This window comes from Phocoena phocoena, chromosome 13 (assembly GCF_963924675.1).
Source record: "Phocoena phocoena chromosome 13, mPhoPho1.1, whole genome shotgun sequence".
NCBI lineage: Eukaryota > Metazoa > Chordata > Mammalia > Artiodactyla > Phocoenidae > Phocoena > Phocoena phocoena.
In genome coordinates this window covers 16,166,440-16,190,872 of record NC_089231.1, presented here as the reverse complement: position 1 = coordinate 16,190,872, position 24,433 = coordinate 16,166,440, and the positions used below count along the sequence as shown (strand labels likewise).

At 46.6% G+C, this 24,433-nt stretch overlaps 1 protein-coding gene across 1 annotated transcript in view; it reads left to right on the top strand.

The window, feature by feature from the left end:
• Positions 1 to 14,521: 14,521 nt before the first annotated feature.
• The window catches only part of ZNF532 (zinc finger protein 532), a 109,002-nt gene continuing 99,090 nt past the window's right edge, over positions 14,522 to 24,433 (top strand). Inside the window, exons 1-3 of the mRNA XM_065890051.1 lie at positions 14,522 to 14,605; positions 16,997 to 17,078; positions 17,163 to 17,272. The gene's annotated coding sequence lies outside the window, so the exon portion shown is untranslated. The remainder of the gene's footprint in view (positions 14,606 to 16,996; positions 17,079 to 17,162; positions 17,273 to 24,433) is intronic.

Here is a 24,433-nt window from a genome sequence, read left to right as displayed (position 1 = left end):
TATACATTGCTCAGAATTATGCTGTAGGGTGAAGGTATAGCGAAGCTTAAAGGCATTAGCAAGACAAAAGACGTACGTGGCTATTTCTTTGTATAAAGGTAGATGTTTTCCATTTTTATTTTATTTATTTATTTTTTTCTTCCAGGTGGGTGAGATATGGAATAAGCAGAAGAAAAAGAAAACTTGGTTTGCATCTGGGTGGAAGCTATTAAAGATCAAACCACGGCAAGAAATACTTTCTGCTGCTGCGTGGAAAAGGTGTGCTTTCTGAGCTTCTACCACCTTTCTGGTTTCCTGCCTCTGGAAAAGACCCATTAGAGGAATGCCACGGGTCACAAGAGTTACTTAGCTAAGTAAATACACATGAGTGATTGGGGGTGGGAGGATTACAAAGTCTTCTCTAAGTAACCAGGTCAAAACTAACAATACCCAGTTGTCAGAACATCAAATGAAGCTGCCCAAACTATCACCCTAGACACGGCCAAGTATTTTAAAGACTGGCCGTTGAGGACAATATTTGATGGATGTAGTTTTCTTTTCTAGCTTATGTGAACAAGAGCACCATGGAGGAACAACAGAGTGAATGCAGTTGGGGAAGGAAATCCGGCGATTGTAGATGGAGAACACTTGGCAAGACAAGGCATGGTTAGGGGTTAAAAAAAAAAAAGAATTTTGTTTTTACTGCCAAATTTATGGCTCAATTCTGATTCGTATCAGTGGGATTTGTAAGCTGTCCTTTGACTGGGGTTTGGCAGTTTGGTACATATTGGTGGTCTTAATCCAGTATCTGGACCAGAAAGCAAACGTTTTCATCTTTGGAATCCCCGTTACAATTGAAAATTTTCCAAGGAGACAGTGGAAGCCAGATGGGAATGCGGCATGCATCGCCCTGTTAGCACAAAGTCCTCGGTTGGTGCCGTATTGCTTTGTGCTTTCTTCTTTCCTTCCTGAACACTCACAGAGTGCCTACTGTGTGCCCAGCCTGATGAGACTCCAGAACACTAGATGCTGGGGATTTAGAGCAGTGAATCCAACAGACCACATCTTTGCTTCACGGAGTTTGCATTCAAATGGTAGGGAAAGGAATGAAAGATGCAATATAATTACGGTTGCCAGATTTAGCAAATAAAAATACAAGGCACCCAGTTAAATTTGAATTTCAGATGAATAATGAATTTTTTAGTGTTAAGTAGGTTCCAAAGATGGGATGTATTATATCTGGCAACCTTAAATATAATGCCAGGTAGTGGTAAGTGCTATGGGACAAATAAAACGCAGTAAAGGGCTAACTAGAGATAGAAGGGGGCGGTTTTAGTTAGGGCAGCAAGGGAAGCTCCCCTCTGACAAGGTGATGATGTAGCAGAGACATGAATGTAGTGAGGGAGGGAGCCAGGCTGGTAAATATCTGTGGAAAGCCATCCAAGACAGCAGGAACAGCACCGCGGAGACCCCGAGGTCCAGTACTAGTGTCACGAATTGGGCTCTGCACCAGTAAGCATTTAATAACTGAAATCAACTAACTCCAGGTCAGTCCACGGTTCTATTAGCCACTCATATCATATCCTAATTCTGCAATGTGTATTATTAAAGTCTAAGTGATGGGGGGGGTGGTAGAAAAGGACAAAGAATGGTAAGGAAGAAGGATAGTACGTGGAACTGTTGACCTTGGCACTGAGGATGGAATTCAGCCTCAAGGCTCCACACCAGGGTACTGGGAGAGCTCCTGTGGAACCTTATACTGCTACCTTGCTCTATGCTAGAGAGTACTACTGCGGTCTCTAAAGGCAGGTGAGTCTGTCAGATGGAAGGGCTGCTTTAAATCTCACCTGCAGGGGCTTCCCTGGTGGTCCAGTGGTTAAAACTCCGCGCTCCCAATGCAGGGGGCCTGGGTTCGATCCCTGCTTAGGGAACTAGATTCCGCATGCGGAAACTAAGACCTGGTGCAGCCAAGTAAATAAATCTTAAAAATAAAATAAAATGTAAAAAAAAGGAAATCCCATCCTACAAGCAGAATAGTTTGGTATGAGTGTGAGTACTCCTATTATTTCTACACTTGCACGTATACTTCATGACTTCTTCACTATCAGAAAGTGCCCAAGGGCTTCCCTGGTGGCACAGTGGTTGAGAGTCCACCTGCCGATGCAGGGGACGCGGGTTCGTTCCCCGGTCCGGGAAGATCCCACATGCCGCAGAGCGGCTTAGGCCCGTGAGCCATGGCCGCTGAGCCTGCGGGTCCCGAGTCTGTGCTCCGCAACGGGAGAGGCCACAACAGTGAGAGGCCCACATACCGCAAAAAAAAAAAAAAAAAGTGCCCAGGATAACAGATCAAGAATAGTTTTTCCAGGGCTTCCCTGGTGGCGCAGTGGTTAAGAATCTGCCTGCCAATGTAGGGGACACGGGTTCGAGCTCTGGTCTGGGAAGATCCCACACGCCGCGGAGCAACTGAACCCGTGCACCACAACTACTGAAGCCTGCACGCCTAGGGCCCGTGCTCTGCAAAAAGAGAAGCCACCGCAATGAGAAGCTCGCGCACCGCAAGGAAGAGTAGCCCCCGCTTAGCCGCATCTAGAGAAGGCCTGCGTGCAGCAATGAAGACCCAACGCAGCCAAAAATAAATAAATTTAAAAAAAAAAAAGAATAGTTTTCCAAATTCTACCTAAAGAGCCAAAGCTCTAAGGCAAAGGTAAGCCTTCCTTGGCTCTATATTTGTTCGTGGGCTTTTGCTATTAAATTCTAAGAGATTATTAGTATATTAGCTAGGATAGTAATCACAAAGGAAAATTGTCTATTCTGTGACAAGCTTCCTAGCAGAAACAATATAAATATTTTAACACGAAATAAATAAAGAGAAGGAAAATTGAAAACAGTTCTTTCCTCAGATCCGCATATGTGCCCCTAAGATCCTACCCACCTGATCGTGGAGGAGTCCTGCGATGGTCTTGGTTTTACAGAGGGTAAGATTTTCCCCTCTTTTTTGGCAAGCTACTTTGGATTTGCTAAGGATAAAGGGATCAGACCTTTTTTCAAATTGAGATTGTCCTTATTTACCCAAATGCTTTATTACTTAGTAGGTTCCAGAGAGGAAGGTTTAGGGATACTTCTGTGCATGTTTTCTCTTTCTTCTCCAGTCACCTGGTACTACAACCTCAGACAGGATGGATGAGATGGATGAGGCTAGAGTCAAATTAGGGAGGCCCTGAAGAGGCAAAATCAGCAAGAACCAGAACTGGCCACTCCCCACCCCAGCCTGGACTTTGAGAACCTACACTATACCTTAGTGTCTACGTTAACATCACTTTCTGTTCTGTTATTCTAATTAGCATTTCTTTATTCTTCCAGAGGTCTCCTGCCCCAGAAAATGGTTTGGTTGTTTCTTAGAAGAGCTTCTCTAAAGACCCATCAACTCTTGATGAAAAGGACACAGTAATCCGTGCACTAAGATTCTTCAAATCCCTCGCCTCTAAGTCCTCACCTTGCTGTTTTTACCAGTCCTGGACTCATGCCTCCTAGCCAAGCTCCCACATTGATAGGCCCACCTTAAACCAAGCTTCCAATTCTCAGTAAATTCTTTTATTTTATTTTTTCCGTCCTCGCCCCTCCTCCCGCCCCACCCCCTGATTCTTACCTTCCCCCTCCCTATGAGACATTGTGCAAGCATTTTTTTTTTTTTTTTGCGGTACACGGGCCTCTCACTGTTGTGGTCTCTCCCGTTGCGGAGCACAGGCTCCAGACGCGCAGACTCAGCGGCCATGGCTCACGGGCCCAGCCGCTCTGCGGCATGTGGGATCTTCCCGGACCGGGGCACGAACCCGTGTCCCCTGCATCGGCAGGCGGACTCTCAACCAATGCGCCACCAGGGAAGCCCTGTGCAAGCATTTTGAGGAGTGTTCTCCCCGACTTCCTGTGGTGAGCCTTCAACTCAGCTTTGTCTTGTCAGCAGGTGGTGATGATCACGTGTGCGGGGCACTTTTGATGAGGGCACTTTTTCTTCCAGCGGAAAGGAATAACATGGTGTATATGCATTTAATGTGATAAGCTGCTTGCTTAAGGGCTGTTTGGTGAGCAGAAATTGCTTGAAAAGAGGTTAGCGATAAGTGAAGAAGTCTCTGTAAGAGAGCAGGAGAGGGACTTCCCTTGAGGGAAGTGGTTAAGACTCTGCGCTTCCATTGCAGGGGGCACGGCTTCGATCCCTCGTTGGGGAACTAAGATCCCGCATGCTGCACAGTGCGGCCCAAACAAACAAACAAACAAACAAAAACAGAGAGAGCAGGTGAGAGGGAGCTCCTTAAACCAAGGCATCCACAGAGCTGGGGACAGAGGACAGGTGCACGGAGAAGGCTGCAGAAAGCACAGGCAGTCCTCGCCTCCTGGCTGTGGAGGCAGGAGTGCAACATGGCAGAGGGATGGAGAAAGGAGCGTGGGGCCGTTGAGTCACATGCCACCATGGAGGATGGGAGAAGAGGAGGTACCTTTTGGACCTCCCGAGTTAGACATGACTGTCAGTCATTTCTCGAGCTTACTTGACAATTCATTGTGATCTGGAGTTAGAGGAGATGTTAGGGCTAGAAACAGAGATTTGGGAATCCAGAATAAAGAGATACTTGAAGCCCTGAGAACGAATGTGTTTCCCCAAGGAATGCAGAGTTCGAAAAGAAAAGGGTCAAAGATAGAACCTTGAAATATGAAAAAGAATGTGTGTATATATATATATATATATATATATATATATATCACCATTGTAATTCAACTATACTTCAATAAAAAATAAATTTTTAAAAAAAGATAGAAGGGCTTCCCTGGTGGCACAGTGGTTATGAATCCACCTGCCCATGCAGGGGACACGGGTTCGAGCCCTGGTCTGGGAAGATCCCACATGCCGCAGAGCAACTAAGCCCGTGCGCCACAACTACTGAGCCTGTGCTCTAGAGCCTGCGAGCCACAACTACTGAGCCCACATGCCACAACTACTGAAGCCCGCGTGCCTAGAGCCCGTGCTCTGCAACAAGAGAAGCCACCGCAATGAGAAGTCCGCGCACCACAAGGAAGAGTAGCCCCCGCTCGACGCAACCAGAGAAAGCCCGCACGCAGCAACGAAGACCCAACACAGTCAAAAATAAATAAATTTATTACAAAAAAAAAAAAAAGAACTTTGAGAACATCCATATTTAACAGAGGACTGCAGAAAACTCAGCTAGGAAGAAAGGCTGAGAAAGCATGATCTTTAGAGAAAGGGGAATGGCATCAAGCTAAGGGAAAGAAAGAATTTCAAGAAGGGGCTGATGTGAGGAGTTCCATGCAGAATCCCCAAAGTAGGGACAATCTTTCAGACTATAGTTTCATTAGGGAGGCAGCCAGAAAGAGGGGTAGAGGGTTTATTTTACGCCCCAAGAGAAAGGGTCTTTATTCCTCTTGACGTAATTTGTGCTTAGAGGGTAAGGGTAGGATGGACTAGTTAAAAGAATCTAGGAAGATGGGTGGCAGCCCCTGGAGGGGCTTAGTTACTGCTCCCTTTGCAAAGCAACTGAGGGGTGCCTGTGGTGCGCAGTGCCTGGTGCTAAGGTACAGTAAGTCCCCTACATAGGAACGAGTTCCATCTGAGAGCACATTCCTAAGTCCAATTTGTTCATAAGTCCAACAAAGTTAGTCCAACAAAGGTACCCAACTAACACAATCAGCTATATAGTACCGTGCTGTAATAGGTTTATAATACTTTTCACACAAATAATGCATAACAAACACAAAAGATAAAACGTTTTTCATCTTACAGTACAGTACCTTGAAAAGTACCGTAGTGCAGTACAACAGCTGGCATCCAGGGGCTGGCACTGCAAGAAGAGTTACTGACTGGAGGAGGGAGAGGAGGTGGGAGATGGTAGAGCCGAAGGATCGGCAGCAACGGGAGACAGAGGGCAAGCTGCAGTTTCACTCACGCCTGACGCTGATGGCACAGGTTCTGGTTCCTTGCTGGATTCAATTCTGTCTACCCTTTTGAAAAAATGATCCAGTGATGTCTGGGTAATAGCTCTTTTTTTCTTGTCATAGATGACACGGTAGCACTGGACTGCATTCTGAACGGCTGCTGCAACCTTCGTGTACCGTTCTACATCCGGGTCTGTGCCTCAAAAACTAACAGTGCCTCCTCAGATAAAGAAAATCCCCTTGCCATTTCCTGCATCGTGAATCTCTTCAATTCTTCAGTTACTTCTTCCTCTTGTCTCTCTTCATCCTTTCTCTGGGCCTCCAATTCCATCAGGTCCTCATTAGTAAGCTCCTCATGTTGCAGAGCAAGGAGTTCAATGAAGTCGTCCTCCTGCAGATCTAGCTTGAAATAAAGATACTGTGCTACTGCACTCTCTACAGTACTGTGAAGTACACAAAAGCACAACCACTTGTAGAGGATGCATGCACGTGACAGTGTACCTCAGACATGTGAACTAACTTATGTAGTTGGACATGCGAACACACATTTGCAACTTGAAGGTTCGTAGGTAGGGGACTTACTCTAGTTTAACTGGTTGTGGTTTATGCTCTGAATTTTCCACGTGGTACAGTCAAGTTGACTTAATACTCTGTGATGGACTGGGAGGGACAAAATGAGAGAAAGGTCAGAGGAGAGGCGCTGATGGAAAGGGAGGATCCAGGAATCCTCTGGAAGTGATACAGTTGATTGCCTTTATATTTGGTGAGAGGCTGAGGTGGAAACTCAAGACGGGTGTGATGCTGATTATTTATCTGATCACGGTTATTTATTTCCCCAAATCTGGACTGTCAATGCAGTGAAATTAAGGAATACAAGTTTTCACTCTATCTAGCAAAAATTGAGCTTGTCCACTCAAGGAAAATTTTCAAGTCCAGTGGCTTTTACTCTCTTGTTTTTCTTCTTTTTTGGACCACACCGCGCAGCATGTGGGATCTTAGTTCCTGACCAGGGATCGAATACGTGCCCCCTGCAGTGGAAGCGTGGAGTCTTAACCGCTGGACCACCAGGGAAGTCCCCAGTGGCTTTTACTCTTGATGAATCACACCTATATATTCACTTATAAATTAAACACAGAGAGTACTATCCTGATATGTCTTGTACATTACAAATTATATGCAAAAACAGAAGTCAAAGAAGGTTGAAATTATGATGGACTAAACAATGTCAAAAAAAATTTAATTGTCTTTATGAGCAGTATAAAGTATTTTGCTCTCATTAAAACTTTTAGTATTCAACCTGCATCTTTTTGGGAAATCTTGGTAGAACACATTGTGATAAAGTGATTTGAAGATCTTGTTCTAACTTCAGTTTCTTTTTACGTTGGTTGTTTTAAACGCTGTCTTAGTGGGAAAAGTTAGGTACCATTGGAACAGGTGGATCATTTTCACCGAGTGCTTAACGATAATGCTCACTTTTTCTTTTTTTTTTTTTTTCTTTGCGGTACGCGGGCCTCTCACTGTTGTGGCCTCTCCCGTTGCAGAGCACAGGCTCTGGACGCGCAGGCTCATCGGCCATGGCTCACGGGCCTAGCCCCTCCGTGGCATGTGGCATCTTCCCGGCCCGGGGCACGAACCCGTGTCCCCTGCATCGGCAGGCGGACTCTCAACCACTGCGCCACCAGGGAAGCCCGATAATGCTCACTTTTTAATTCCACCTACCATCTGTGAAAAAGGTTGAGTGGAAATTTGGGTGATGAGTCACTGTTTCCCAATGTCAGTCAGTTGTTCCTGTAAATAAACTACATAGTTGATAGTTGTTAAAGGTAACATTCATACATAATTTTTAGCACCAAATCACAAGTGATTGCTAAACATGTTTCTAAAATCTAACATGCTCTCTCCATAGCGTGAGTTTCTTTCTAAAAGTAATCACTTTCTTCCTCATGGTTAGAACATTATCTTTAAAAGAACAGATTAAGCTTTTTTTTTTTTCCTTTTGTGGCCTTGCCGAGAGACTTGTGGTATCTTAGTTCCCCGACCAGGGACTGAACCCCGGCCACCACAGTGAAAGCGCCAAGCCCTAACCACTGGACCACCAGGGAATTCGCACGCATTTTTTGTTCTAACAAAATATCTGCCAGACAGTGTGTAATGGACAGCATTTACTAATGAAAAAGATGGCAGATTTGAAACTACTGTTTTTAAGAGGACAACGAATAGCTTATCTTTATAAAGTTCTTTGCTGTAACATATCCAGCAAACCACTGTGTGGTACGAAGATTTCAGTAGTGATGCCTCATCTTTCAAAGTCCAAGATTGAGTCTTTCTGGCAGGAAAGTCCTTCTTATACCCCCCCACCCCCCTTTAAAAATAAAATTAACCTCACTGATGATATCCTGTAGCAATCTCTGAAATTTTGGCTTCAATCTCTCGGCTGCAGTAGCTTATCTGTGAATGATTCAGTGATCAATTTTATGTGCTAGAATTTTTGTAATTTAATCCCAGAATTAAAAATTCCTGGAGAGTGGCTGCTTCTTTGGTTGTTATTGTTACAATAACATCAACTCAATATATGAGTTTTTAAAAAATCATATATTGTTTCCATTAAAGAAATCATTTATTATTGAGAATATACCTTCTCTGCTAAACTTTTTATTTAGTTGTTCATAAAAAATCAGTTTGTACAGCTCCGTCGTCACTGGAACAGGATCGTGCATATATGCCCTAAGCAGTGGCATGTTAGAAATAGCTGCTCTTCTCTTTCAACAGTACAGCAACCTTCCCACACTGTGTAATTTATTCTAATACGTGTTTGCTCAAATCTACAGCAATATTTTTTAAGCATCTTCCAACTGTTTGCTGACAAATGAATGTATTTTATTTTGCAGTCATATTTTCTGGTTATTATTTTCCTAATTTAACATTTGTTGGTTTATATTTGTGTTTTCTACCTCTGCAGAAATAACCAATGTTTCCCTAGTGATATGTGGCTTTGGGTCTTTTGGTGTTAAATAAACTTATCATTGTTTAGCAAAAATTGTATTTAATCATCTTTTATCTCCAAATGTCATTGAGAAAAAAAATCCCTACGGGCGTTTAATCAATCTGGATGTTCTGAACACCTAATTTTTCAATGTCTTTCTATATGTGATGATGGCACTGGAGAGACCTCAGTGAGCCAAAGTATCATTGTCCCTGATCTCACAGGTTTCTTATCACATGGGGAGAGAGCCAAAAACTCAAGTGTCAGGAATTCCCTGATGGTCCAGTGGTTAGGGCTCGGCGATTTCACCATGGTGGCCGGGGTTCAATCCCTGGTCTGGGAACTAAGATCCTGCAAGCCGCACAGCAAGTGTCACGTGAAAAGAATAACTTAGGGACATGTCAGGGCCACTCAGCTTGTACATGTAGAGAGAGGTCAAGGAAGGCTTCTCCAAGTGAGTGACGTAAATTTAGACCTAAAGATACATGGGAGTTAGTTAGACGAATGGGATTGGGAAGGGTGGGGAGAGCCTTCTGGAAAGAGGGAACAGCGCTGTGAAGGCCTGGCAGCGAAAGCCATCAGGTCTCATTCAAGGAACGAAAAGTTCTACAAGGCTGGATCTTAGAATGTGAGGAGGGAGGGCAAGGGATGTGGACAGGCAAACGGCTTGACTCATGGAGAGTCTTCTGAGCCTGGACCTTATTCTAAGGACAATGGAGAGATATGGAAAGGTTTGCGAAGAGGGGTGACAAGCTGGCATCTCTAGAAATGTTCCTAGAGTTCTCGGCGTGGAGAATGTATTGGAAGTTGGCCAGGTTGGAGGCAAGAAGATCAGTTAGGGACCAGTTTTTTTTTTTTTTCTCTGTACCTGGGCCTCTCCCATTGCGGAGCACAGGCTCCGGACGCGCAGGCCCAGTGGCCATGGCTCACGGGCCCAGCCGCTCCGTGGCATATGGGATCTTCCCGGACCGGGGCGAGAACCCACGTCCCTGCATCGGCAGGCGGACTCTCAACCACTGCGCCACCAGGGAAGCCCCTAGGGACCAGTTTTGAGCTGAGGGGATGAGCAGGAGGTTGAGTCCAGGTGATGGATATGGAGAGAAGGGACTGGAATCAACAGATCCTCGGGAGGTAGAACCCTCAGCACGTGGCTATGGAATAGGTGAGGTAGTAAGTGTCATCAGGTGGCAGAATCAAGGGGGAGGCGGATCTGGTTTGGTTGGTGTCTGGGGCTGAGTTTCTTAGAAATAGGCTCTGGATAATCTCTAGAGAGCCACCTGTGAGGGAGTGAGGAAGGCCAGATTAGGTAGAAGGAGTTGACCCACAGTGCTATGGAGACTGAGGCCTAAGCCAATTTCCAGGGAGTTCTGGAGCTAGGATGGCTCTTTAGAACTGGCCCAGATTAAGGCAAGCCTTGGTCTTGCTACATCAGCCAGACATTGGCTGCTCCCGGGGGAGGAGTGTAAACTTGGGTGAGACAGTTCACAGAACCTGGCACAAAATAGCCGAGGCAATTTGCTGGGGACTCAGTTGTGAGTGGTCAGCTCTCAATAGTCTCAGCAGCTAGGGGATGGGGGTGTATACCCCAAAGATGGTTCTAGACAAAACGCTTACAGTATCCACTACAGTGGCAAAAGATCTTATGTTTAGCTTGGGACATGCTTATTTTTAGGTACTTGTGGGTTTATTATCCATTCTTTAGTTCACAAATAACTAGTTAATTTCAAGTATGGGATGTACAAGGTATTGGGCTAACTGCTACAGATGGTGGGGGGCAGAAGATGCAAAGATGAAGATTCACATACAGAGTGCCCAGGTAGCCTCTGTGCTGCAGGGAACCAATGAGATCCGTTCTTGGGTGGAAGTAAGTCCCCTTTCCTATGTGTTAGCTTCTCCTCCTTAAAGGATTAAGTCTGAATGTCTTTCCTTTTCTCATATACCTTCCTAGCTCTCTTCTTTCTCTTCTCCTCCTCTTAGTAGGAAAAAGCCCAAACAACCAGTTCCTTTCAAAGAAGCCCAGACATAATGTAAAAGTTACAAAGGGTTAGGAAATCTTACAAAGTTCTCAACAGGTATTGTCTGTTGGCCCATAGTTGCTGAAGGTGACTCTTTGCTGGTATCCCAATCCCAAAATTTCTTGCTCTTCTTTGATTCTCTAGAGTTCATACAACAACCGTTTCCTCGGTCCCTATCCTTTTCTTTCCTTAGGCAAGGCTGGCTTTTCAGCATTTAGGCCTAAAGAGACAGTAGGAGATGAAGATTAGTGAATTCATCCAGGGCCCAGGACTTCGGAGGTCATTCGGATATCTAGGGGGACTCTTAAATAATGCCCAACTTTGAACCGTTAAATTAATTAAATGAGGAGGCCATTAAACTGAGGTGGCTCTAATGCCACTTACTTAAATAAACCAAAATCTTAGCCCGGAAATACCTCCAGGTTACAAAATCAAAACCGATAAGGACGGCCAATCACAAACAGCCAACTAGGTTTTAAGCTGTAGCCAATCAAATAATTTCCTTGCTTTGAGTCCTCACCTTCTCCCGATGCCTCTCCCCAGCCTCTGTAGGTGGAGTCCCCTAGCACTTCTGGTTTGGCACTGCCCTATTGGAAAAGATTTTTGCTCAAATCCCCATTTAAAAATTTTAATATGTCTCAGTTTATCTTTTAATAGGACATAGCCCCCACCTCCTTCAGGTCTCTGAGTGAAGGCTCTGCAGGTATTTCCAGATAAGGTTTGGGAAAGGGGAGGTAGCTTTGCTATGGAAAATCTGTTTGTGAAATAACTAACAAAAAATAAGGGGAATCCTCTCCTAGACCTCCCCTCAGTCTATTTCTGGCAGGTTAATATAATAATAACTTAAATCTGGTTATGATTTCTTTCAAAGGTATGTTTTTGGAAAATATTAAAAAATTCTGATTCTTTCAATATTTTGTTGAAGACGTAGGATGGATTTTTTTTCCCCCTTTGCTGGCCACTCAGCTACAGATCTTGAAATTATAATGCTAGTGTTAAATAATGTAATACTTCCTTTGAAAACAAGCCAACAAATTTAACATATGAAACTCTATAAACTCCTAGGCCTAGTCTTAGTTTTGAGCTACAAAATATGTAGCTCAAGTCAGGGGGCTGTCAGTTTAAGGAGTGGTTTGTCGGGCCTTTTGATGGTGAGATAAAGAAAAGGCTTTTCTTTTTGTTTTCCTTCTCCTTTCCCTCAAGGAAGACACCTTTTGTGTGCTCTACCTAACAAAGGAATTTCCCAATCTCATAGTGGAATTCGGAGGGAAAGTATGATGTGTAGACTGATATCTATATGCGCCTACAAAGTCAGCTTCAAACCACAAAAGGTTTTAAAAAAAAAAGCAAAAAAAAATGCTGGGATTTTGCAATACACTGATTGGAGGAATAAACGAAGACATTAAGAGTTAGCAATAAAAACAGCAACAACAAAATCCCAAAGGATTCGGAATTCCTTTAGTTTCTATTTGACAGAAGAATAATATGATTTCTTTGTTCTGCCCCTTCATATCTACAGCAGTCAAGTAATAGTTTATTTCATTCTTTACTTCTATTGTTGCCCAAAGCAGGGTGGTGCCCAAGATAGCCTTACATATGCACAGTAATAGAATGAACCTTTGTATTAATTTTTGGAAGAGGGGTAGTGCTATTTATTTTTTTTTAACTTACACTAAAAATTGTTTTTTTCTGCTGTGAAATTCAGTGATTTCATAGAATAAAGATGGGTGCTTTGCTTTTCACTACTGATCTACCTGGCAAAGGGATTTCTCTGACATCCTCCTTGTAAAAATAGAACTGAGATAATTTGCAAGAAATTATTATCTTTTACTTCTGGTTGGTTAAGGTTTTTAAAAAGCAGATGCAATGTTATCTGTTGCTGTTGGTGCAAATGATGAATTGTGCTTTCAAACTAATTTCCGAGGCTTGACCAAAATACTGGGCTTTGTAAAAAGCTCTGCTCAAAAAGTATATGATATTCTCAAGCCATGTGAGGTGGTTCTACAACCGAAGGCTCCTGCAATAAGCAATCCAGACTTGAGTTTTGGAAGTACAATTCTTGAAACCATTCAAACACTTTGTGCCGTGCTTTCAACTCTTTAGGAGAAGGGAATTGGGGGAGGGGTAAGAAGGTATTCTAAGTAAACAAAGATTCTAAATCGAGGAAAGCTAGGATTTACTATTGTGTGGACATTATGAAATTCCATACATCCTAATATGTGTAGTGGATCACGATTTCAGATAAGCAAGGCCTTGTATCCTTTCCAATGCACGTAATGTTTTTACATGCATATTAATAAAGGCCCACCTTCGGGAGAAGAAAAAAGGCCTCCTTTCAAATGAAATCAAGCCCAGGTAAAGCTGAAACTCAACCCACAGAGTACTGGCACCGTTTTCAGGCTAAAAGAAGATGAGTTTCAATTTCACCATTTTGTAACATTGATAAATGTGATCCCGTGGCTGGCAAAATGTGCAGATTACATAGGTCTTTCTAAACACGTGTAAATACGTGTCCCAATTTACGTGCAACTCCAAACAATTTGCTGTTTGAAATTAAAGACCAACAACTCTTCCGTGAAACATTCAGTTCATTTACATGAAAAGTCTTAAATAGCAAAAATGCTACTTCCAATTTACATCAGACAATGACCCCATAACAGAGAACAATGGCTTCCTCGATGGAAGTTAATGCAAAGCAGAGGCACACTGAGATAACAAAACAAAACAAAACAAAAAAACACAACACCCTCCCCCCCAAAAAAAAACTAACAAAAGAAAACTTTGCAGCACACTTTGCAAATATTAACCAATTAATGTAATTTAAAATAAAGCACAGAAACGCTTCCTGTGCTGGGAGTCTTCACGGCTCTTCGAGTAACGTTAGTATCTTCACAGTCCGATCAAACAGGAGTGAGCCTTTTCAAGAGGTGTTGGTGACATTGTTTTCAGATCCTTCCATTTTGTCCTATTTCTAGGGTAAGCACAATTCGGTTGATTTGGGGGTTCCTCGTTTTTTAAAAAACCTTTCAACCGAGTGCACGTCTGTGAACCTTGTACGAACCAGGACCCAAGGCTATATGAACAGCATACCTGATCTGGTGCTAATATATTGTCTCCATCTCGGACGTGGTAACGATTATACACCTTTGTAGTCTTTACGGGGTTTATGTATGTATCTTTTGTGTGTGTGTGTTCTGGAGGCTGTGACCACCTGCTGTATGTACAATATGTGCTTGTTACATTTGTACACATCTCCCTTCGTGAATTTAAAGACTTGGCTATTACATCTTGTTTACTCAATATCATTCCCCCATTTAAAAAAAAAAAAAAGCTACATGAACTGAACATGCCATGTTTCAATCTGGCCCCAGTGGCTTTTTCTCCGAAAGCAAAACGTGTGTCTTTTACACCAGGGCTTTCTCCCCACTCCAGGGGGTGTCTTCCATTCTTTTGTGGCTCAGTTTAAGGCGAAAAGGGCTCCAAACCACTAACTACCCAGAAGAGAGCCCCTTCTTCCACCTCCAGGGAGAATTCCAGATTTAATGCATCTGAAGATAGCGTGCTCTCTTCTGACTTATTGGCCACCATTACGAGGATAACAAAACACCACCTTGGCTTCAAGATCCTGGGTAGAGGCTCGCGGTCTTTTGCAACCATCTTTGGCGAGGCCTTGCTTCCTTCCACTCGAGTAAGTTGCGGCTTGGGGCCATGGAAAGGACTGGGTGAGAGCCTGCAATGCCGCTGGAAAAAGCAGCAGGCCCTCAGCACCACCATCACCACCACCCCGCTCTCCGGGGCGAAGCCGCGATGCGGCGGCCGCATATGGGCGAGACTTGGCAGGTCCGCGCGGCTCGCCTTCCCTCCGCCGAGTCGGCACCGGCCGAGCGTCCGCGCCCGCGGGCTGCGGGCTGCGGGGCTTCGCGTCTCGCCTCCTTCTCCCCGATCCTCCCTTCCCCCACCGGCCGCCCCCTCCCCCTCTCCCGCGCTCCCTTTTGTTCGCTCGCCGCTCGGGCCGAGCCGCCGGTGCCGCCGCCGCCGCCCGGGCCCGCACCCCGATCGTAGGCCCCGGCGTGGCGGGCCGCCGCCGCCGCCGCCGCCGTGCGGCCTAGAGCGCGGCGCCCGGGGAGGCGCGGGGCCCGGGCCGGGCGCACCGCAAGGCCGCGGCGGCGGCGGCGGCGGCGGCGGCGGCGGCGGGGCGGCCCGGGCGGCGGCGGCGGCGGCTGCATCGGCAGCATCGGCGGCGGCACCGGCGGCGAGGCCCCTCCGCCGCACACGCACACCCCGACCCCGGCAGCGGGAATGCGGCTGACACGCCCGTAACATGGAAGCCGCCGCCGCCGCCGCCGCCGCCGCCGCTACGACGACAGCAGCAGCAGCTACAGCAGCAGCAGCCGCCGGCGGCGCCGCGCTGAACAAAGGTCATCCGAGCTGCGGCCCAGACGCCCGGGCTTGACCGCTGCGAAGGCCAACCCCGGGCAGGGGGTGGGTGTGCGCCCGGGACGCGGGGGGCGGCGAGGGGGCGGCCGGGCCGAGCGAGGGGTGCAGGGCCGCGGAGGAAGCGGCGCGGGCGGGCTCCGGCGAGGGGCGGGGGCGCGGGCCCCTCGTGCACGGCCCTGCGGTCGGGGCCGGCGCGTGAGGCTCCGGCCCCTGGGCCTGACGGCCGCGGCCTGTCCCACCCTGGCCTTGGGGACGGCCGGCCTTCGCGCCCCGCCGGCCTCCTTGGGGGGGGCCGAGGACCAGCCGGTCTGGCTAGGCCCCGCAGGTTTCGAGAGGGGGGCCACGTGAGCGCCGCCGTTCGCCTCCTCCCCCCTCCGGCGCTGGCGCTGCGCAGCGGATTTTTTAAAAGGCCTCTGTGCCCCTCTGTCCCACTGGCCCCGAGTCCGCCCCCCCCCCCCCCCGCCCGCCTCCACCCCGGGCAGCCCTAGACTTCTTGCCCGAGGTGAAGGGATTTGGACTACTCCCCCCAGGTGCTTGAAAGAAGAGAAGGTCGGAGGAGGAGGAGGAGACTGGGGGGCTGCTGGTGGTGGTGACAAGGCTGCGAGAGAGAGGAGAGGAACGGGAGGAGGGGGCTGGGTGGGGGGGTGACAGGCAGAGAGGAGCCTGGTCAACGAGCCCGCAGCACTCTGCTAGGAGGCCGAGGCCGGCCCCTGCCGCCGACGCAGCCAGGGTGAGCAGACACACATAGATTGCTTTCCTGGGGGCTCTTTGTCAGCCACCAACCCAGAGCACACACACTGACACACACGTACACAAAGATCTGAGCCAGGTTGTGGGAGGTAAGTGGGGGAAGGAGAAGGAGGGGCAGCAGTGTCTGCAGTGGGCTTTGGGGTGGACGGGAGGGGGGATGGGCCCGAGGGGCTCTGGGGTGCTCGTGAGGGGAGCCTTTCCAGGGCTGTGTGCTTGTGCGCCGGTGGAGGGGACCCACGATGACCTTCCCGTCCTCACCAGGACCTAAGAGGGAGCAGCCACCCCCAGCGAGATCCTCCCTGTGCTGATGATTTTCAGGGACTTGTTGGCAACTCAGCGAGGGTTGCCATAGCTTTTTTATGTAGGGTGACCAGAACCGGTTGAAACTGGTTTGAGGCAGATCAGCTCCTGAGCACAATGCAGTCACTGAGCTACTACAGTGGGATAGCAGCTTCCTCCCTTCATGGCAGCCAAAAGCAGAGGAGCTTGCAGGAAGGGACCATCCCAACACAGTATGTGAATGCACACTTAGACACCACACAGCACTGGTACGTGACTAATGGAGCCCTAGAAGAGTCTGTGTAGAGAAGATGGGGAAAAATGTGCAGGTTTGCAAGGTCTGAGATTACTTGGGCTTTTCCTGCCTTTTTCTTTTGCTTAAGGGATGGACAAGGAGCTGAGATTTATGACCCTTATTAAAGAAAAAAATGTGCCTTGCTAGGGTGGGGACACTTGGTTTCTGCAGGCGCTCTCTCTCTCTCTCTCTCTCTCTCTCACTCTCTCTCTCTCTCCTCTATGTTTTTAACAAAACAAAACCAAAATGAACTGATGGGTTTGTAATAATAGTTTGTTGCTGGAGAATGCTACTTTGCATGCTTTTTTTCTCTTGCAGGGTATGTTCTGTTTTGTGCTTTTCCTTTTAGAAGCTACTAAAGGGTTTTGGGGATGCTTCTGACTATTATGAAGGCCAAAAGGTAACAATATTGTTCTAGGAAATGAGCATAAATGCGTTCCAGTGATGCTGTAAGGCATACATGCTGTCTTTTTTTTCCTTGTAGGCCTGTTGACTGGGGCTGCTTTTAACCCTTTCATATTTGCAGAGAATGCAACCGTGTGACAGTAACTGAACATTGGTCCAAAGTCTTTCCAAAAGGTCAAGGTTCACAAGGTGAGATATGATAATTCTGAGCATGAATTTAAGTATTTATTTGAAGATTCGTTCAGACACAGATTGACAGTGCCTTGGTACCCTGGAGATAATATTGGGTGGAGAGTGGAGAAGAAATACTCTTGACGTTTAGCCAAGTTTAATGGGATTAGGGTGACTTTATGATAGTGTTCCTATCAAGGCGAAATCAGAATGACTTCATTAAATCGCATGTGGCTGGTCATTTATAAGAGGCAGGCCTGAAAAGAAGCAAGTTGAAGAGAATGGTAGGCGTCAGGGCCTTGTGGGGAATGCACTGTTTTGCATAAGACTAAAGCAGTACGCATGGGGCATTTTCCCGAGGATTACAGGGAAATGGAAGGACTTTGTCAAATCCAGGCAGCCTAGCCACCTTTTTGGGATCTGAGGAGTCTGCAGGTAGATTTGCCTTTTGTTTATTCATCACCTTTCTTTTTACCTTGCTCTGTGTGTTAACCTGAAAGGCTTTTCACTCTGAGTCAAGTGGTGGAATGGCTTTTATTGATTTGGGCGGGGGTGGGGTGTTGACGGTGAGTTTGCCATTGGATTATTTGTGGCATACGTTTTAATATGGAATACTTAATACAGTGCCAGGAGGAGACTGGGTAGTCTGGCTTCCTCTGTGCAGAGATGCCTGTTAACTCAGATCTTTACAGCAGCGGATGGTAGAAAATGTCCAGGGCCTTAAAGGATGACAGTTTGATTTGAGCTGGTATTTTTTTATGCATCCTCCAAAACCAAAAGAGGTTTTAGAGGAGAAGAGAGAAGCAGCAGTGATCAGTGGTAGCAAAGGAAAGAACAAAGGCAGTGAGACCTCACAGGGGAATACGAAACATTTCGCCTTGGGGTTCCTCGTGAAAAGAACTGCAACTTCCCCAAACAGGAAACCAGCAGTTCCAGAATCAAATCCAAGACGAACGCAACAACGGCTAGAACTAGTTCTGTCTTCTGGTTTGGTAAAAGTACAGTCAAGGGGAGCCCATAGAAGACACGGTTGAAAACAAATCTCTCCCCTGCTCTGTGGAGGGTATTTCGTTCCTCTTTGCATTCAGCAGAGCAGTCTTTTCAGAAGTGCCGAGGCTCTTAGAATGGCTTGTGTGCTGACAGTTGGTGGGCAGAATATCTGCAGTGAAGGGTGTCAAGTATGCAAGGGTTTTATTGTCTGAAATGTTTTTCATAGGATTTCAGAGCATCCAGCGTGTGATAAAACTGGCAAAAGAGAAACAACAGGGCATGGTTAGCACAGAATACTTTTGTGTGGTATTTAATAGAGATAAATGTAATCTCGGACCGGGAGACCAGTAAATAGCTCATGTGATGGAACAAGATTCTTGACAAATCACTGTGCGAAAATTGGTTTTCAATTCTACAACATTTTTGACTGCCAGAGGTTCTGTGTCTGAATGTGGCAGAAATCTGCTTGCAAAGCAGATCCCAATCCACGTTGCATGATATGCTGTTCCTGCTTTTCTGGTGCCAACTAAAACTCAGATGGCTAATGTGATAAACCTTAATTAGCTTAATACTACAATAAGCTGTTTTATAATTGAGTCCTTCACTCCTATCTTTAGAAAGTCAGTGATTTTTATTTACCTTTGACAGCTAACCCCTTGCAGTGACTGTTTCTTGATAGGATGTTTTAAAGCCCTTTTTGTAAGGCGTGGCGTGTCCCAGAACGTTCTGGTTTACTCTCTGTGGTTTTTAGATTTGTTACTCCCCCTCCCCCCCCAGAAGGCGCCTGGAAAATAGCATTTGCTTTGCACGCAGGCCCGTCTTTCCACTTTCCAGCTGCAGAGAGCTGTTGCAGGTCAGAGAGCTGGTTCTCCAGGGCTGCAATCAGGAGCCCATCTTGGCTGGAGGTTTGTCTCAGGTGGCGATCTCATGCTGGGCTCTGAGGATGTGGCAGGCCCAGGTGTCCCGGAGAGGAACAGAGTTTTCTGGGCTCGGGAATGTGAGTGCGGAGAAGCCGCAGTATCCTCTAGCCCAGAAGAGCCAGGTGGGAGTAGGGTGGCACCCACCCTTGGCGCCCCCCCCCGGGCCCCCCCCCTCATCTGTCGCCCTGTGGGCAGCCACACCTGGAGCCCAGAGCCCAGCGCCTGCTCCGGATTGCCTGGGGCAGTCTCCAAGGACGACAGGCGGGCCATCCCCTCTGGAGGAAGAATGCGTAGGTTTGGCTGAGGAGGGTCCACTGGAAAGAAAGTGTCACTGGGTGGTGAACCTTTGCTTGTTTTTATCATTTGCCTACTTAGCATCACTTTTTCCATGTTAAAGAACGTTGGATCCAGGGTTTTTAGAACTCGCAGCCTCCTGGTTTAGGAGAACTCTCGCTCACCTTCTCTCTCTCTCTCTCTCTTGCTGTCTTTTCTCACAAAGAGATTCCCCACCCACCTCCCACCTTGACTCCTTTCTAAAGGAGGGTCTAGGAATGCTGCAGCCAACACGTGGATGGAATTTTCTGCTGATACCTTTGACTAGGATGAGTTAGAACTTCAGGATTTGTAGTCTCTCCCCCCCCCACCCCCCCGCCTTTATTTCTTCCCTTGAAATGCTTTCTTGGGCTGTACTGTGGGGTACCGTCTGTCTCCCGTTGGTTTTGAATAACCTTTCCCATATCCTTGGTGGAACTCCATTTAGCTGTTCACAGCTGGGGTGGAGGTTGCCTTCCTGTGGAGCCTCGCAAAGGTTGCCAGCACGGGGAGGGGGGAAAGACTCGGGGTTGCCCCCCACCCCGTCCCCCTAACATTTCTTCCTCATCAGTGCAATACAGTAGCAACAAAATAATAACAACAGCCACTGTTGAACGTCAAGGAAAACCTTTGTGTTAATTATACAGGCAGTACCTCAGAGATCCTGTGGGTCTGGGTTCCAGACCACCACAAGAAAGTGATGATCGCAATAAAGCAAGTCACTTGAAGTTTTTGGTTTCTTGGTACATATAAAATTTATGTTTACACTGTACTGTAATAAGCGTGCAGTAGCGTATCTAGAAAAACAACGTACGTATCTTCATTAAAAAATACTTTATTGCTGAAAAAAATGTTAACTATCACTTGACAGTGGACAGTTGCCACAAACCTTCAATTTGTAAAAAAAAGCACAGCATCTGTGAAGTGCAGTAAAGCAAAGCGCAAAGGAGGTATGCCTGTATTTGGCGTATAATCTTTAACTATGTTGTGGTTAAATAATTAACTTTTTACCCTTTTTTTACTTTTAAATTTACATACAGTAAAACCCATGGTTTTATGGGTTTTGACAAGCGTGGAGTGCTGTGTATGCGCCACCACTACCCATAGGGAGTAGTTCCCTTGCCTGAAAAACTTTCCTCCTGCTGTCCCTTTGTAGTCAGACTCTTCTCTCCACTCCAACCTCCCGGCAGCCAGCGACTTGTTCTGTCCTTATATTTGGTCTTTTCCAGAATGCCATACAAATGGCTTCTTTGACTTACAAAGTGCATTTGAAAGGCATCCATGTTGTTTTCTGTATCCATACTTGGTTCTTTTTTCTATTGCCAAGTTGTGTCGACCACTGTATGGATGTACCACGGTTTGTTTCTTCTGTTCTCCCGTTGAAAGACATTAGGATTATTTCCAGTTTTTGGTGTTTGGGAATAAAGCTGCTATAAACATCTGCATACAGGCCTTTTGTCTGAACATAAGTTTTTGGTAAGGACTTAGGAGTGGGATGGCTGGGTCATGTGGTAAGTAGATAAGAATTAGAAGTTAGAAATGAAAGTAAATTCAGCTGGTCATTCCTCACAAAAAAGATCTAGCCTTGTCAGCTGCAGTTAAGACGCCCCAAGTAAATTTTTCATAGCAAATGTTATCTGAAGACACATGAGAGATGTTCATGATAATAGACCACTCACTAACCGGATGACAGGCTTTATAACCCAGAACTAATTGGAATTAGCCGAAAGTGGAAACAAGAACCTGCCAGTGGTGAAATGGCCTTTATTCCCTTCAGCAGTTATTCCTAATCTCCTCAGAGGCATTCGGCAGGTTCCATAAAACACCAACCAATAATAGAATCGAAATTTTGGAAAGGGGTACGAAAGATCTCTGTTGAAATCTTAGCTGCAGAAAGAACTTATCGTTAATGATAATTTGTCTGATTTATTGACTGTCAAAATATTGGTGTTATTTTAATATTTGAAGTAATTATTCAGCTTTTGTGTCTTTTTTTTTTTTTCCCCTGCGGTACGCGGGCCTCTCACTGTTGTGGCCTCTCCCGTTGCGGAGCACAGGCTCCGGACGCGCAGGCTCAGCGGCCACGGCTCACGGGCCCAGCCGCTCTGTGGCATGTGGGATCTTCCCGGACCGGGGCACGAACCTGCGTCCCCTGCATCAGCAGGCAGACTCTCAACCGCTGCGCCACCAGGGAAGCCCTTGTGTCTTTTAAAGAAGTGAAAGTAAGCAACATCAGAGCACTGAAGTAGGGAGATTTTGGAAGCAGCTTGGTTTTTTTTAGAGGATAAAGCAGTGTTCAGGATCAGGAGAGGTTATGGTGACGTGTGGAGGGAGAGGAGCGCGAGAAGTGGGAATCATTGTTAATTTGGGGATTATTTCATCCATTTAGCAGATACTGAGTGTTTACTAAGCACCGGACGTTGTGCTAGGCACTGGGAGGACCGAGGGAAAAGGAATCCAGAGAGGAGAACCTAGTGGGAAGTAGCCTACAGATGCTATGATAGGAATGTGAATAGGCCACCTAGTGCCAAGCATGGAGGGAGGAGCCCTGAAAGAGGTGGCTGCTGAGCAAGACCAGTAAGAGTATGTAAGGCAGGCAGAGACTTGGGGGAAGAGCATGAGAGCCCGATGGAGTGGCGTGTGGAAAGGCCCTGGGAGAGCTTGGTGTCGCAGGTGGGGATGGGAGAGTAGGAGGAAGCTACGAGGCTGACAAGGGCCAGGCTTCTGAAGGTCATTTTATGTCGTCCATTCCAGCGTGGGCTTCCCTGTGTAGACAGCAGAGGCAGAAAGACTTTTCATGACAGAGGTCCTGGGCCAGCACCACAAGGATGGAATGAGGACTGAGGACTTCTCTGGCTGGAGGCAGGGAGGTCAGAGGGGAAGCCCCACCCCAACAGTGCAGGAGAAAGGAGGAGGGCTCCCTCTGAGGCGTTGGCGTGGGGAGGGAGTGGTAGGTGGCGACTGCATCAGGTGCAGGTGTGTGTGTGCTGGGCCCCGACTGGATATGCAGCGTGATGGAGGGGTAGGGGCAGAGGCTGCTCTCTGAGGTTACCTGCCGCCACGGGTTACTCGCGTCTCTCAGATTCTGAACTCAGGAGGCAGAAAAGATTTGGGAGGTGGAGGTGTTGATACAGTGAGTTCAGGTTTGGGTTGTGTTGCCTGCCCGCGGGGTGTCCTTTGCCTCCAAGATCTGTTTGAGCTTGAGGTCTAGACTGGCAGCAACTAATACAGAACAGAGATGATAGAAGAAAGGTATGAAAAGGTTTGAGTTCGGGCTCCCATAAGATAATGGTTTCTATAGTAAAAAGCATAAATGAAGGGGAGGTAGGGGCTGAAGAACTTGAGAAGCATGCTTCAGAAAGTTGGAGGGCAGGACATTTCCAGAAAGGCAGACCACGTGTTAGCAGCTGACACCTGCAGGCAGCACTGTCCGTCGTGGTGGCCTTTCCCTGCATTTGATAGCAAGACGATGAGGTGAGCTGTGTGCTCTTATCCCCATGGTGCAGGTTGGGAAACTCAGGCCAAGATCCTGGCCAAGGTGTGCCAGCCCAGAAGTGGTGGTGGCCACCTAGAGGGGTGGGATAGGGACGGTGGGAGGGAGATGCAAGAGGGAGGGGATATGGGAATATATGTATACGTATAGCTGATTCACTTTGTTATACAGCAGAAACTAACACACTATTGTAAAGCAATTATACTCCAATAAAGATGTTTAAAAAAAGAAAAAAGAAATGGTGGTGGAGGCAGAATTTGAAGCATGTCCCTCATCACTGGGCTCTTCTGCCTTGGGGACAAGGGGAAACCATGGAAGGTGCTTGCGGGGAGGAGGCTAGAGAGACACAAGTAGCTGGTAAACAGCAAAGGCACCAAAGACGCTTGCGTTGGGAGTGGCCGTTAAGGACGGTGAGTGTGTCATGGAGAAGCTGGAGGCACAGTAGCGGGCCTTTGTAATTAGGCAGGTTTTCCTGACTTTAGTCGTCATGGAGAGGGGAGAATCTGTATCTACACCCAAGACGGACAGTGCTAGGAATAACCTGTTGGAAAGACTTAATTAAATGTTTTTTTCTGGGTACTAGGGTGAGGTACAAATTGGGAGAAGGAACAAAGAGGTGTTTTTGTTTTATTTATTCTTTGAAAAGGATAAGAAAATCAAAGGAAACTGAGAGTGGTGTTGTGAAAAATCTTTTGTTCTAACACAGAAACATAGTTTAAAGAATTCTTTGGATCATCTGCTATAGACAGGAAGTTCTAAATTCTGCCTGTTTTAGAATGAGGGGGGAGAGAAAATTCTACTTAATCTAAATCTGGAGACTGAAATAAGTAATTTTTAGATGAACTCAGAGTGGCCTTCTTAGCTGTCCCAAGTATTCCCCACCAAGTATCCTCTAGTTGATGGTCGTCAGGGCCTCCAAATGCAGGTTTTGTTTTCAGTCAGGTATTACTACAACTGTACATAATTAGAGATTCTGAGCATCTTGAAGGATTCATAGAGACCTAAAGGTAAAGTCAAGGTGGTGTGGTTCTTGAATGTCTGTCTTCTCAAGTCAGTCTTGCCTTCTAGGGAACCGAACTCCTGCTGACTCATGGGTCTGGTAATGGGGATTGGTTTTGATAATTTTCTTCTGTGAGGAAGAAATTCTTTAGGTATCTGAGCAGTAAGAATTTTTGAAAAACTTCTAGGTTAGAAAATTTCTAGCTCTGTGTTAAAAAAAAAAAATCACAAAGCTGGAAATACATTAAATATTTACAGTTATCTCCTTATTTTCTATAGTGAGCCTAAATTGGTGGTAGTGCCGGCCGGGGCCGGGGGTTGGTGGTTCAGCAGGTAGTTAATATCAATAGCACATTTGGAACTAGAACCCAGCGCTCTAGACCTCCTGATCTAAGACTGTTGCCATCATTACTTTCTCTCTGCCTTCCAAAATTTCTCATATGTGTTTTGATGGTATATATAGGC